The sequence below is a fragment of the Chionomys nivalis genome, chromosome 9, assembly GCF_950005125.1.
Source record: "Chionomys nivalis chromosome 9, mChiNiv1.1, whole genome shotgun sequence".
NCBI lineage: Eukaryota > Metazoa > Chordata > Mammalia > Rodentia > Cricetidae > Chionomys > Chionomys nivalis.
The window spans coordinates 38,753,943-38,768,569 of record NC_080094.1 but is presented as its reverse complement, the minus strand read 5'-3'; positions in this window follow the sequence as shown (position 1 = coordinate 38,768,569).

Genomic DNA, 14,627 nt, shown 5'->3' with positions numbered 1-14,627 from the left:
GGGAAAGAAGTGACGAGCAGGCAGCTTCTATTTTTGATATGTAGTCTAGAAAAAGTACCTGGGAAGCTCACAAGAGGAAAATCAGAGAGGATGACTGATGGGACCAACAAAGACTTTCACTTTATGAGGAATGTGGGAGAAGAGAGAAGGGCCAGAAATGTGAACAGGGAGCAGATGAAATTAGAACTCAGCCATCTCTGATGTTTAGCTTCAAGTATTCCATCTTTATTCAAATCTAACAAATACATAGCAAATAATGCAAATCTTAAACATCCAGCTTAGTAAACTCGTAGAGAAAGCCCCTGACCAACACGATGGGGCTTCTGGGAACCCACAGATTCCCTCCCAGATTCCTCTTTAGCAGAAATGAACGTCTCAGGATACTGGTTTCCTGACTTCTGGTTAGCTTTCCTGGGCTCTGAGTTCCATAAACAAGGACTCGTACAGTATATACTCATATATATACTTTTTCCGTTTGTCATACTGTCTATGAGACTCATCCACAGGGATTGCATGTTACAATCATTTGTTCCGGTGCATGCATCAAACACAACTCATTCTGTTCTGCAGCTGCTATGAGGCACACGAGCTGCTTCCAGATTTTGGCGTTAGGAACAGCTCTGCTATGAGCATTCTCCTCCTTGCAGTTTGTCACACATTGTCTTTCTCGGTGGCTTTTAACCAGCCCCTCTTTTGTACATCATCTAGCCTAGGAAGTAACTAAATGCAGTTACTGGTCATCATGACTGGAGTCAGAACCTGCCTCTGATTCCAGGATGCATTCTTAACAAAGAAAGGAGAAGGAAGGAAGGAATAGGTAGCTACGTGAGTCCCTCCTAACCTTCCCTCTTCCCCAGAGCTGCTATAATGATCTGCTTTTGAATTAAGGATATAGACAGCTCCTTCTAAGAGGCAAATATGCTTTTCTTTCAAGGACAGATCTATAAAAGAACTGAAATGAAATACTTGTCTGTTACTTCATACTGTTCAATTGTTCTCTCCTCTCCCCAGCTATCCTTTAACCTGGGAGTTTGCTAGAGGTGCAGAATTCTAGGCCTGACCCCAGTCCCTGCATTTTAACAAGAGTCCTCCAGGTAATTTCTGGGCATATTAGAGTTGACGAAGCAATATATTCTCCCACTTGCTACTTTATACAGATCTCTCCAAAACAGAAAAGGGAAGAACAATCATCATTCTACAGACAGGTTCAACAAGATGCAGAAAGGTGAACTCAATATGCCAAGGGCATCTTGCTGACTCTGTCCCAGGGGAGGCCTCTCTAGAAGGAAGTTCAGGTATTTTTAGAGGACAAATGTTCCCTTACTACTCACGGAGAGCTGCTGAAATGCCTACACTTCGTCATGCCCTCCATCCAGCTCTCCCTTCAGTGCAGTATCCTAAAAGATGCACTGACGACATAAGGAGCCACCGAGAAGGATATAAATACTTCAGAGCAGTAAATACGGTGAGGGGGAGCAACACAAAAGAAACCAGGAGCCATAGATCACATGAAAAATGGGATGAGGTGCGGAAAGAAGGGAAAGTGAAAACAAGATACATTGCACATCCCAGCTTCACCGTCTATTCCTTCCTTGCCAGCAGTCAGAGAGGTCTGTGTTGTGACAGTCTGCAAGAGGCTGCTGGCAGTCAGCCCAGAGCTGGCCCAGGTCCCCACTGCAGAGCCTAGGGCTATGCAGAGAGAAAAAGGTTGCCTGGCACACCTTTCCTGGGGCCTGTGGGGCATCAGTGGCCGCCTGCATCTGGAGGCCCCAAGGCTCTGCAGTATAAAGGCAGACTGCAGTACAGGCTGGAAAGTCAGCACAGTCACTGGAGACAGGGACAATTCACGGTTTGGTCTCTGCAGGGTCTGGGGACACCGTGGCTTCATTGTTGCTCTCTGCTCCTTCCTGAAGCAGATCCAGGTTATAGACTGTTCTCCTTGTCCTGGAGATCCAAATGCTCCCCCTTGACCCCTAGTCCAGTATTGATTCAACAGCCAGGATGATTGTGCATCAGAACTCAGGTCTCAGGTCAGTAAACCCTACCTGACTCTACAGACTCCCTTCAAACTCCAGCTGGAAGAGGGTTAGACATAACACCTGGGGGTGGGACTGCCTGCCCATATAGCATCAAAGGAAGGTGACAAGAAAATACTCAAACCTCTACCCCGTTTCAGAATCGGACATCAGAGGGACGATCAGCTGTAACCTTCCAAAGGCAGCTTCAGTTGTTTACTGATCCAGAAAGGATGGTTCTGATGGTACAAAGGGAGGAATATCTAGTCTAGTGAGAGAGCTTATGAAGGATTCATGAAGACAAGTTGAGGAGCTGTAAAACTATGTATGTGCATTGAGTTTCCCCAGTGTAGGCTGGGCCATCAACTGAACTCCCTAAGGCAAAAGAGTAGACTAACGCTGCTGCTTAGCCCTGAGCCTCCCTATTCCTCCAAGTAGCTAAGTCTGCTCCCAACTACTTCACCCTTCACCACCACTGTCTCTCCTTCTTTGTGTTGGGAAACAGTCCCTGTCTATGAACATCTGTGTTCTAGATATTCAGTTGGGGCCAAGTGGTGGGGTAGGAGCCCTGGGTCCAGGCTCCAAAGAGATGAAGCTATGAAGAAAGGACAAACACGTTTCTAAACCATGGTTAGAAAGTTGCTATGGCTAGAATGTACATCTGCGGTGGTCAGACACGGGGACAGAGAGTAGAAGCCACTGGAAAGTAGGTCAAAACCACTGTGTGAATGTGACTCTTTGTCTCAAGCAGCCCAGAACTTCCTTTCTACAGACTTTGCAGAATGAACCACTGAGCTTTCCTACCCCCTTTAAACAAGACCCCAAACAGAGCTCATGAATAGGTTCACCTGCTGTGACAGTGGGAAATAAGAACAAGATAAAGAAAACTCTTCAGACTGAAAATCCCTCACATCCAGGGAGGGGAAAATGCAGTATGTTGGATGCTACATGTTGAGAGTGTAAAAGTATTGACCCCATATACCATACACACCATTTTCCTCTGGACTTGCATCTGTATGTTTCCCACCTGTTTCCCTGAATCAGAGCCTAGATTTAGTTTAGTTTTTTTGGTGTTGTGTTGTCTTCTCTCACTAACCACCTACACCCCTGATAGGCCCTTCCTCCATTTACTTACATAACAACCTTAAGCACGTAAATTGCACTGGAGAGGAATCAGAATTCTTTCTACAATGTAGATGGATGTTTGTTTTTCTTACAAATATTTATCAAGCACTGCCTGCTTGCATAGCATTGTTGGGGGTGCTGGAGAGTATACTAAGGAAGAGAGCACAGAATGCCTATGAAAAGCTCAAAGGACTTTCAGAGAAATGACAAAGTCCCTTTCTACTATCACAATACAGTCCTTTTCTACTATCGAAGAGTGCTTCCCCTGTTAGAGATCCAGACATGCTGCGTCTTAAGGAGATTCCCCAGAAGGTTCCATGCATATTGAAGCTTAAGATTCACTGTTCTAGACAAGGAAAGTTCTACAAGTTTGGGGAAAGAGAGATTACCATGCACTTTGATTATCACCAAAACATGATGCAGGAGTCTGCCTTTGAAGAGTGTCTGGATTTAATTGGACATAGAAAGTTCAGAGGAATGTAATCTCCCACCTCCATTGATATATATATACATATATATATATGTGTATATATATATATATATATATATATATATATATATATATATATGCTGAAGAAGGCAGTAAAATTTTGCAAACACATTTTCCACAATAGCAAAAGCTTTGAGTGATGCAGTGTCTAAGAGTGTCAGGATCCCTAGACAGCAACCTGCCTAGTTTGGACAGCTTCAAGGTCAGATTCCTAAGTATTGTGGATTGGACCAGTCCACACAAGATTCCTCAACTTGTCCAGCTTACTTGCCAATCAAATAGATCAACCAATGAGAAACCAGCTCACTACTTTCCCCAATTATTCAGCCAATTGGCAGTTACTAGGAAACGAGTCTTGGAGTAGCATCACGGAAAGGATGATGAGGTTGCCACTTCCTCACAGCACAGACTAGGGGATCAATCATTGTGAGCTGCCATTAGAAGCTATTGTTTTACACTGAATCACTCTGGATGACTATTCTTTCACCAGCCCATATTACAGTCAGTTTAATTATATTAAGATTTCATTTCAAACCTAAACAGTGAAACAAATGGATAAACAGCTCAAAACACAGACTCTCTTTACTGTTATCTTCTGAGTTTACCTACAATCTACAATAGCTATGCTTCTAGAATAAATGAATCAGAGGAAATGGGAATATGGTCCATAATGAAGAAGCTTCAGAAATCTTAGCAAAGGGGAGCAAAAATCTTCGTCCAAGCTATCTACTACCACTGAGATTTTTCTTGGCATCATTTCCAGCTTTGTGCTGGCCCATATGTGCTCTGTAAGATTTGTGTCCATGGCTTATGTTTATGAGGTGACTGGTAGCAGATTGTTTATGAGCAATATGGAGAGGGGTACAGCAGAGTAGCAAACCCTAGCTGGCTGCCTCATATAAACTGGAATGTAGGACTTTCAGTCTTCACCTAATCCCATTGATCTAATGTTCCCTTTCTACCCATGTAATAACATACATACTGGACCTGTCAAACATGTAACTCTCCACCACCGTAACACCTTCGCTCTTTTCTTCATTACAGTCTCAAGAAGTATTCTATGACTCGTACTCCAGATGCATTTTAAACTGGTGCAAGCTGTGGGTGTGTATGACAGGCAGACATGGTGGGTACCCACCAAACAGAGTGGACATCCTGCTCTTAACCTAAAAACTCTACGATTTACCGAAAAGCTTTTGAGTGGGGAAGGATTCTTCTTGTGTCTTTCACGGGATGGGCATATCTTCTGTCTTTTAAATGGACAAATGAAAGTGAGAAATCTGGGAATGATATAGATTAGAACAGATTGGAGGAATTGATGAAGCAGAGATGAAACAGTATTTCAAATGTTTGAGGTATGGTCGTGGAAAAGGTAGCAGGTATGTTCTCTACAGTCCTCACAGGTGGAACCCAGCTCAGTGAAGGAGGCACCCCCTCACTAAGAAAACGCATCTAGCAAAAGCAGTAGATCCTACTACTCTCAGTGGTAACAGGTTCTTAAGTTTAGACTGCATAACTATTTTAGGAGCCATCTGTATTATATGGGAAAAGATGGAACAGAACTTGATCATTCAGTAATGAAAGCTAACGGTCGTCATTGTTATCATTACCACGTATATTATTCTATTCCTTAGTCCAATAAGGAAGGCATAGTTGCTATGTTTCATTTTCCTTTGACTTTTCTTTGATTGACAAGCTCTTGTGTATGTTATGTGAGTGTCTCTCTCCCCACATACTACTCTGATCTTCTCAGTATGATCTAATCAAAAGGCCTTCCCTGTTTGCATCTTCACCTTCAGTTATCCCTTACCCCAGCTTTCCCTCCCTACTCAGCTTTGCTGTCTGTATGCATATGTTACAATTATATCTGTTTATTACCTGTTTCTATTTTATTTTGGAGTTTACGTGTTCTCCAAAGACATTGTGTGGAAGGCTTGGACACCAGCCTATGGTGATATTGAGAGGTGGTGAAAACTTTAGGAGGTGGGGCCTAGTGGAAAGAGCCTAGGTCCTCATCACCAGAACCTTGGAACCTGGGAACCTCTGCTTCTTCCTCCCTCTCCTGGCTGTTTTGCAACATGCACTCCCTGCCAGCATATTTTGCCCCATCACAGATCCCAAACAGTATATCTGACCACCATGAACTGGAACCTCTTAAAACTGTGAAGCAAAATAAATCTTTGCCCATCTTAACTTGATTATCTCAAATATTTTTTGCATTCTTATCAATGAATGCAGAGACTTACCTGGCTTTGTTCATTCCTCTTAACAGCAGGTAATGGGTCATTGTTTTATTGTTTCAAATGGCATGTACCTATTAGAAGTAGAAGGCAGGACGCAGAGGGCATGAAGCCACCGTTTCCTTTGCTGGCCTTCTGGTTACACAATCATTTGGTTAAATGGAGCAAGTGGGTCGGAGAGGGACAGAAAACAGCTTGACAGTCACCTGGCCCTCATTTGTCCCTTGGCAGACAGACTGACTGACATAACTTCCATGCCTAAAATTAAATTTGCAAACTCAGAGCATATTTCTTGCTCCTCCAGGTGATAAAGCCAACATGCAATGCCGTGTCATGAAAGGAGCTGAATCAGCATGCCTGCATCTTCTCTCTGAGGAGGACTGGGATTTTCCATGGCAAAAAGTCATACTAATTTGAATATTCATGGATTAATAGAGGGACTCCACATATACTTTGGCAGGTAATAAAAAAGAATATGAACTTGAAAATTAGACTAACCTTAGAATTCAGATCGCTTCTTCTAGCTACAGTTTTCTTATCTGAAAAATGGGAACTAAGCCTCTTCATCGTATTCTTGCAGAGGTGGAAAGAAAGGATGTTAAAGGTATTACTGATTTTCTCTTTAGCTCTCAAACTGCTGCTTACCTACTAACCACCTTCTGATCTCTCCACAGCTGTATACAGGGGAGAAATGCATTATACGAAGGAGATATTAGACTGCAATCCAAGTAGCCAGATGGAATTCGCAAAAAGACATAGACATTCCTGTGTCTTACAAGTACAGAACTGTCTGTATTCTTCAGATATTCAGCGCAGGTCAAAGCACCATCCTGTCTCCCAAGCCCTGGCCCGGTGGGCAATGCTTATGTGGCTGCCCAGGAAAAAAACACAGAAAGTACTGAGACAGGTACTTTCATGACCAGAACCTGTGCTGTTGAGTCATCTTCCCTTGGAGCCCATTATGGAAAATGGGGATGACTTCAATAGGTTTGACATCTTTGAGAACCCTTGTAGATCTGCACAAAACTCCTTTTGCTTCAAGGAACAAAAATGTATTGCTGAGCAGTTTCCAGTCCAACCCAATGAGTTACGTCTTGGAATGACCATGGTTCTAAGCTTAAAATCAACACCATGAACTCGGTGGTAATCAAATTCTGTTGGCATACCATTTTCTCATAAAATCTGTCGGCAAAACCTGGCACATGGGCGAGAAATATAGCCCATTGACAGAGTGCCTGCCTATCAAAATCAAGGCCTTCCTTTTGATCCCGGGCACTATTAAAACAAAGGAAAAGCACAAGTGATACTAAACGTATGAAATACACTAATATTCCAGGGAAAGGCATCAGGATGCCTCCATTGCAGATGCCTATGGCCAACACCAGACAGGTCCCTACTAGATTCTAATAGCAAACCATACACAGTTATATGCAGCTGTCGCTAAAGTAGAGTAGGAAGACACATGTCAAATGTCTCCACTGTGGACAGCTCTGTTTCCCTGGAAGACTCCTAACACAGGAAGAGGTCATCAAAGGTATATGGTACATGGCAAACAGACTGTTCACTCTCTGGTACTTCAAAAGCAACATGAAATTTCCTGCACACTTATCTGCTTGCTTTGAAACAAGGCACAGTATTAAACTTGATATCTTGGGAATGAAAAATCCTAATGGTGTCAAGTGCATGATCAGTGCTCCATAAATAATCTGAGTGGATGAAGACGCATAGTAACTTAAATGAATGTCTAAATCCTGTGACTGTTCTCAGCTGAGGGACACGGAATTTTCCTAAAGTGTCGCCGAGAAAGAAAATGTCTCAAGGAACTGTCTGAGTGAAGCATTGAAATCCTGTGAAAGAGAAAGGCGGGAGGTAATTGCTTTCAGTTTCTGTTTGTCGATGGGTTTATTAATAACAGAGGGATTCTGGTCCCTGGTCTGGAGGCCACATTTATTTGTCCAGGTCTTCATGTTTGGTCCTAATGAATGATAGCGGTTTTAGGACTGAGCTTTTCAAAGCCTTTGGACACACACACACACACACAGAGAGAGAGAAAGAGAGAGAGAGAAAGAGAGAGAGAGAGAGAGAGAGAGAGAGAGAGAGAGAGAGAGAGAGAGATTTGGTAGTATGTAATTCCTTGCTGGGAGGAAGGAAATGTGCATGACTGGCCGTATGCTCACCAGCATCCCTGGCCTGATCCCACTGCTAACCTCAAGAAGAACTCCCCTGAATGTCTTTATCCCTCCTCATTCTTCATCCCTTCATGCATCTATCGATCCAGGATTATTCCTTTCAAGTTTTCTATCTCTAGCCTAACTACCATTTACATGTTACATGTAGGGTGAAAATAACACCCCTTCCCTGAACCACAATAAATCCAAAAATGTAACCAGATCTTGCCATATAGCCCTAGTATACAAAATTACTCCTGGTTGAGTATCAGTGAGTTAGTCTGAGAAAGCCATCATCCACTAGATAAATTTGATTTGTAGGCCTTTAAAAAGTATAAACTAATTTTGCTCTGCCATGACATCTGCCTTGTACTTGGTGAGGCCCAGAGCAAAGCAGTTGCAGAAAATAGAAATCTCAAAGGGCACTGAGTGCATAGGGAAAGTTATTATATGAATTGATAGTGTCTCCCTTAACTATTGACATGGTCGTGTTGCTAAACAAACCAATATGGAACTCAGGAACTTGGTAATTTATGCACAAATTCCAGTTCTAAAGATTGACTGGGGGTATGTAGAGTTTGTAGATAGTCTGGGGTATCAATTTTCCATGAATGTCTCTTTGAGCCCTGAGCTATAAAGGCAGTGCTGCTACCTAGGAAACGTTCTCATGATGGAAGGCAAGGCATCCAAGATCTCCCCCAGAAGCAAGCACTGTCTTTTTTAGGTCTAAACAGGCACACAGCAATCTGTCACTTCCATCCATATGCCACTGTCCTAATAAAGACCCATAATCAAAGTGGATCACCTCCAGCTGGGCAGGAAAGACCACACTTCCCTTGCATATGTATTTCAATGACTGCATTCCAGAACTAACACTGGCAATGGAACAAATGGTTGTTTGGCTGGTTGGTTGCTTCGTTGGTTGCTTGGTTGGTTGGTTAATTGGTTTATCATACTGGGGATGGAACCGGGGCCTCACTAGCCAAGCACTCCACCACTGAGCTGTGTTCCTGGCCATCAGTTCCATTAAAAGGCAATTGGTGATAGAGTTGATGCTGGCATTTGAGCACGTTTGCAAAACTAGTAAGGTCTTAGTAAGAAAATTCACATTTTTGAGAACCCTACGTAGCCATGCAAATGATCTGATCTATATTTAGAATTCTGTTTCTTTGCAGAAAGAATATTAAAGAAATCGCTAGTACCTTGACAACAGCCAGCAGCTTCCAACAGATGTATAGTCTTGTTTTGTTCCGCCTTCACATGTGCTCTGCGTTAGTCACAACCCCATCAGAGAACTTGTGCACTGTTTAAGTGTCTAAAGGATAATGTAGGGAAATGGAGTGCACCCAAAAGCAAAACGATTATTAGAGTAGAATAGATGTTACCCAGTTATGGTATCTTTAATAAATATCTGGCATTATTTCATTAATTGAAATATTTTACAACTAAAAGTTAAATCCAACAGTTTCCAGATAGTCTTTTAGGGATCTCACTGAGATCATTCAGCCTGTGGTTTACAAATAAGAAAAATTGAAATCAAAAATAAACCCTATGTTGTACAAGATTATCTTTCAACAACAACTGGCCCTGAGTTAGACCAGGTTTTTTTTTTTTTTGTTTTTTTTTTTTTTTTTTGGTTTTTCGAGACAGGGTTTCTCTGTGGCTTTGGAGCCTGTCCTGGAACTAGCTCTTGTAGACCAGGTTGGTCTCGAACTCACAGAGATCCTCCTGCCTCTGCCTCCCGAGTGCTGGGATTTAGACCAGGTTTTTTTGACTCCCATACTAGAATATTCCAGAAAACCAAGTGTGTTTTATGACATAAAGGAATTGTGGGCATTAGGTCTTAAGACAATAATAATTTTCTATTTTAAATATTGGGAATGCTTTCCATTATTGGTGGGGCAGAACTTGGGTCTCAAATGTAACAGACAAAAGATTTATTTTGACACCATAGGATATTGTCTAAGGGCTCCATTCATGGAGAAAGCACTAGAGATTTTCCCGTTGCAATGCCCACTCTGTTTTCTGGATGCCATGTGTCAAACCCAGTGTCAACCTTTGATTCCTCTCTATGTCTTTCTGACTTGGGACACTCTTGGGATTCCTATGACAATACTTCCCCGGTCTCCTCAATTTCTCTAACTGGTGCTTGTTTCTTGTCTTCACAATTGCTCCTATGTGCATTTTCCTAAACAATGGTGTTGCCCTGAACACCCTTCCCCCTCCCAACTGTGAATGCTGTGCACAGAATCTAGAATAATGGCTCCCAGACCTTTACCTCCATCCCCCGAGCAGTAACTTCAAGTTCTTGGTAGAGATCTGTTGGCCCACCAGTACCTCCTTATTACATTTCTCTCTTTGTGCTTGTCCTCCAACCTTCTCTTCTGTGGTATCCTAAACTAAGTGGGAAGTTGTAGTATCTGCATAGCTACCCAAGGCAGGGACTAGAAGTTACTTTACCACTATGGCTGCTTAAATGTTTCAGTTTCCAATTATCCCCCTCTCTTGGAAGCTGTCCTATCACTCTTTGAATTGCTCATTGGCCTCCTAACTCTTCTTCCCTCAGCCATCCCCCAGCCCTTACTAGATTCTCCATTCCCAAACCCTTTTTTACCACCTGCCTAGAACACAAATTTTCTAAACAGTTGTACTAATAAAAAATCAACTTGAGTTTTATGTAGTAGCCCACTTTCTAATGGACATTGTTTATTCACTAATTAATATTTATGAATTGTACTCTGTGTGTCTATCCTTGGTAAGTTAATAGTAAACATTTAGATCATTCCTCTTATGGGGCTTAAAAACTAGTAAGGAAAGATACATAATACAAGAGTAAATAACAATGACTGGGAATACAATATTCTATATATTAAGTTGAAGTGAAACTGATTTGGAAAAAAAAATGTCATTGAGCAGGGCAAGGGAAGTGACAGTAAGCGGGTTTAAGTACTATCATATGGTTGTCATGGAAACACCACACCGAGAAAATGACATTTAGAGAATGGAAGGGATGATTGAGTGAGCAAATGTGTGAATAATGCAGAAATACAGGATTCTGAGCTGGGAGAACAGCAAATGCAAAGGCCCTGATGCAGGGGTCTTCCTATAATGTCAAAAGATAAGAAAAGTACATCATTTTGGCTTTAAGGCAAGGAAAGTAATAGTCATCAGTTTATGTAGCTTCTAGCTACCAACAGTTGAAACAGCACTTAGAAGTCAAGTGTCTTTCAAAAGAAGGAAAGAACAGAGAATGTAAATGATGCTAGCGCTAAGAACAATACCCTTAAATACCATGCGTCCAAGTCAGGTTTGGGTGTGCATCGAACCACCTAAGTCTCAGTGTAGCTTAAAACTACAATCACTTGCTTTCTTCCTGAGTGCTTCTGTGCATTGGTTGATAGCATCTGGGCTCAGAGTGACCTGACCCCACACTGGTAATTGGGGGGTCAATCTGCTGCAACTTGTCTCCCTGGACCAAATGCTTCATTTAATGGCAGTAGGAGAAGAGATCCAACCAAATCATGTTCACACTTCAAAGTGCCCTCCCCCCACACACTAAGATGCCATTAGTCAAAACAAGTCACATGCCAAATTCAATGTTCAAGGCTTGAAGAATTGCATATTTCACACCATGATAGGAGATATTCCAAGGTCCACATCAAGCTATGTGCCTGAGTATTTCTGGCAAAGGACTGGGTGGGGGATCAAGACTAATTGTCCGATCTTTGTGTACTGTAGTCCTGTTTGGCTTGGCTGCCTTGGCGCTTTCAGAGAGTTTTAACTGAGGTAGGAAGACGCACCTGAGGATAGGTGGCACTATTCTGTGGGGCAGGGCCCCATGCTGAAAGAAAGGGAAGAATAAACTGAGCCCCAGCACTCTGCTTCCTGTCTGAACATGCAGTGTGACCAGCTGCCTCACGCACCTGCCACCAATCCCCATTATGGCAGACGGAACCCTCAAACTGTGAACCCAAATGAACTGTTCCTTAACTTGCTTTTGTCATATATTTTGTTAGGGCAATGAGAAGAATAACTAATACAAGAACCTTCTCTAAACAGCAAAGGATCCCAGCTTTTCAAGCACAGCCTAAACATAAGGCTCATGTCAAGCAAAATTTAGAAAGCAAGTTCAAGTAGCATATTCCAAAATTCGTTCTTTTAACTTCCTTGTCTTCCAAAGAGAAGAATATACATTAAAATCACACTTTTCAGATATCCTGTCGATTAGGGTCCCGGATAGGAATTGTGCTGTGCCATGTAGGTACCATCGCATGAGTTCAAAAAGACAGAGCTGTCCAGACTGATGGTTGGTAATCCTTAGGAGAATTGAGCATGTGCAAAAGTCAGAGTCAGGAGTCTACTGTCTAGCCACTGTGTCTTGGACTTGAGGTAGCAATAGAAGCAAGAGGGGAAAACATGACAACCACAGGTCCTGACTTTCCATAGAAACCAGATTCCATTTTTGCTCTGGTCCCTATCTCTCTGTACTAAACCTAATCAAAATGTCCATCCTTGTTCTCTTCTCTCTACTGGACTTTGCCATATCACATTGACATGGGATTTCCCTCTGTATGCTATGAATATGTTTTATTACCATTGGTTACTAAAAAGGCTGTTTCAGCCAGTGACTTAGTAGAGTAAAGCCAGGTGAGAATCCAAACAGAGATATTGAGAGAAAGTAGGTGGAATCAAGGAGATGCCATGTAGCTGCCAAAGGAGTAAGACATAAACCACTAGTCAGCTTACTGGTAGGCCACAGCCTCATCTCAATAGACAGATTAATAGAAATAGGTTAATTTAAAATGTAAGAGTTCACCAGAAATATGCCTAAGCTATTGGCCAAACAATGTTGTTTTAATACAGTTTCTGTGTTATTCAGGTCTAGGGACCAGGAAATGAATGAGCTGGCTCCGCCTACATCACATGAGTATCAAAATTATGAACACAGTGTACTGAACAAGAGTTAGAAACACAGAATTCATGCACAAAAGCCTGGCCTCTAGAAACAGTTATATTGAGACACTCAGCTGACTAGGCCATATTCACTATCTGGTTGTCTGTGGCCTCATATAATTAAATTGCTTTTATGAAATACGTTTCTAATTCATCTAATTGCTTGGGAGTCTTTCGGCTGAGTGATCTCTTGGCTGACTAGGAAAATATTTTAGAGACATTTTGGTGTGGTGTGGAAGCCAGAGTTGTGACTGATTGCCTTCATCACGGAGTAAAAGCTACACACCCACGGCTATGCTCCAGATGACTTACCATTACCTTGACATGGCATCTGCTCTTCTGAGAATGATGCTGGTCTCTTGTGTGCCTTCTCCAATGACTGTGAAGAATGGCATCAGGGGAAAGTAGCAATAAGTTTTTGGGTTCCGTGCCGAAGAGTAGGAAGCATGCAGAGAGAAAAGCCCAGTGAGATATTATGAACCTGAGATGTCCATTAATTTCTCAGGAGCAATGGAGGTCTCTGTGCCCCTGGAAGGAAACATTTACAAACACTGCACTGTCATGCGAAAGCAAAACAGCCATTCAAGCACAGAGCTAATGAGTTCTGGACTACAATAAATTTTTCCAAGTTTTAAAATATCTTTTATCTTTCAATTTATAATTATATCACTCCCCCTTCTCTTTCTTTCCCCCGAATCCTCCCATATACCTCTCCTTGCTCTTTTTCAAATTTATAGCTTCTATGTTCATTTAAAATTATGACATCCACACTTGCACAGAGCCCAGAGGTCCCCGAATTGGAAGTGAAGTGAAAACCTTCCCCCTGAGGACCAGCTTTCATAGTACCGCAAGGTACCACACAGGCTTCCAAACGAAGGAAGCAACTACCAGTTCCACCCAATTATGATGCTTATGAACCATGAACCACAGTGACCAGCACAGCACAATAACCCTAAGAGTGCAGCAATGGCTCACATTCCTTTAGTAAGCAACTGCTCTCAAACTGAACTTAAGACACATTCAACAGGCGGGAAACCATGTCTGTTATTAGAAACATAGTCCACTTCCAGGGTTAGTAAAGTCATGGATTTTGAAGGAGAAACTGCAATACCACTTGACTGAACCAGCGAAACCCCTGACTGCATTATGCCTGCAGATAGGCGTAGTATTCACCCCTCGACAAAGAAACTTTGGGGGAGGAGTTAAGAGCAGATTGCTGTTTAGCTTTTTCTTCATTGGACTTGGGAAACCATCTTTCCTGTCTTTCTTGCCCCTTCCTACTTGTCAACTCTTGCTAATCATCTCTGACTCTTGCTGTGGGATCACCCCTCCCTCACTCTCAGTTCATATTCACATAAGCTGACTATCCCACATGAGCCATCCAAACACCTGATCCATGCCTAGGGACCAAGATAATGCTATCATATAAACCACTTGATTGGGTCAGACATGGTCACATGATGTTCTCCTTGAGGCACACAGACAATAGCCATGAGTCTGGGGGCTTTACACAGAAACACTTGGGAAAGTAAATGCTTTATGTTGATGTTAACAGCATGGAGGTTTTAAGTTTCTAGCAGTGGAGGGCTATGTGAGAAAGTCAGATTAAAACTGAAGCTAACATGAAGAAAAGTAG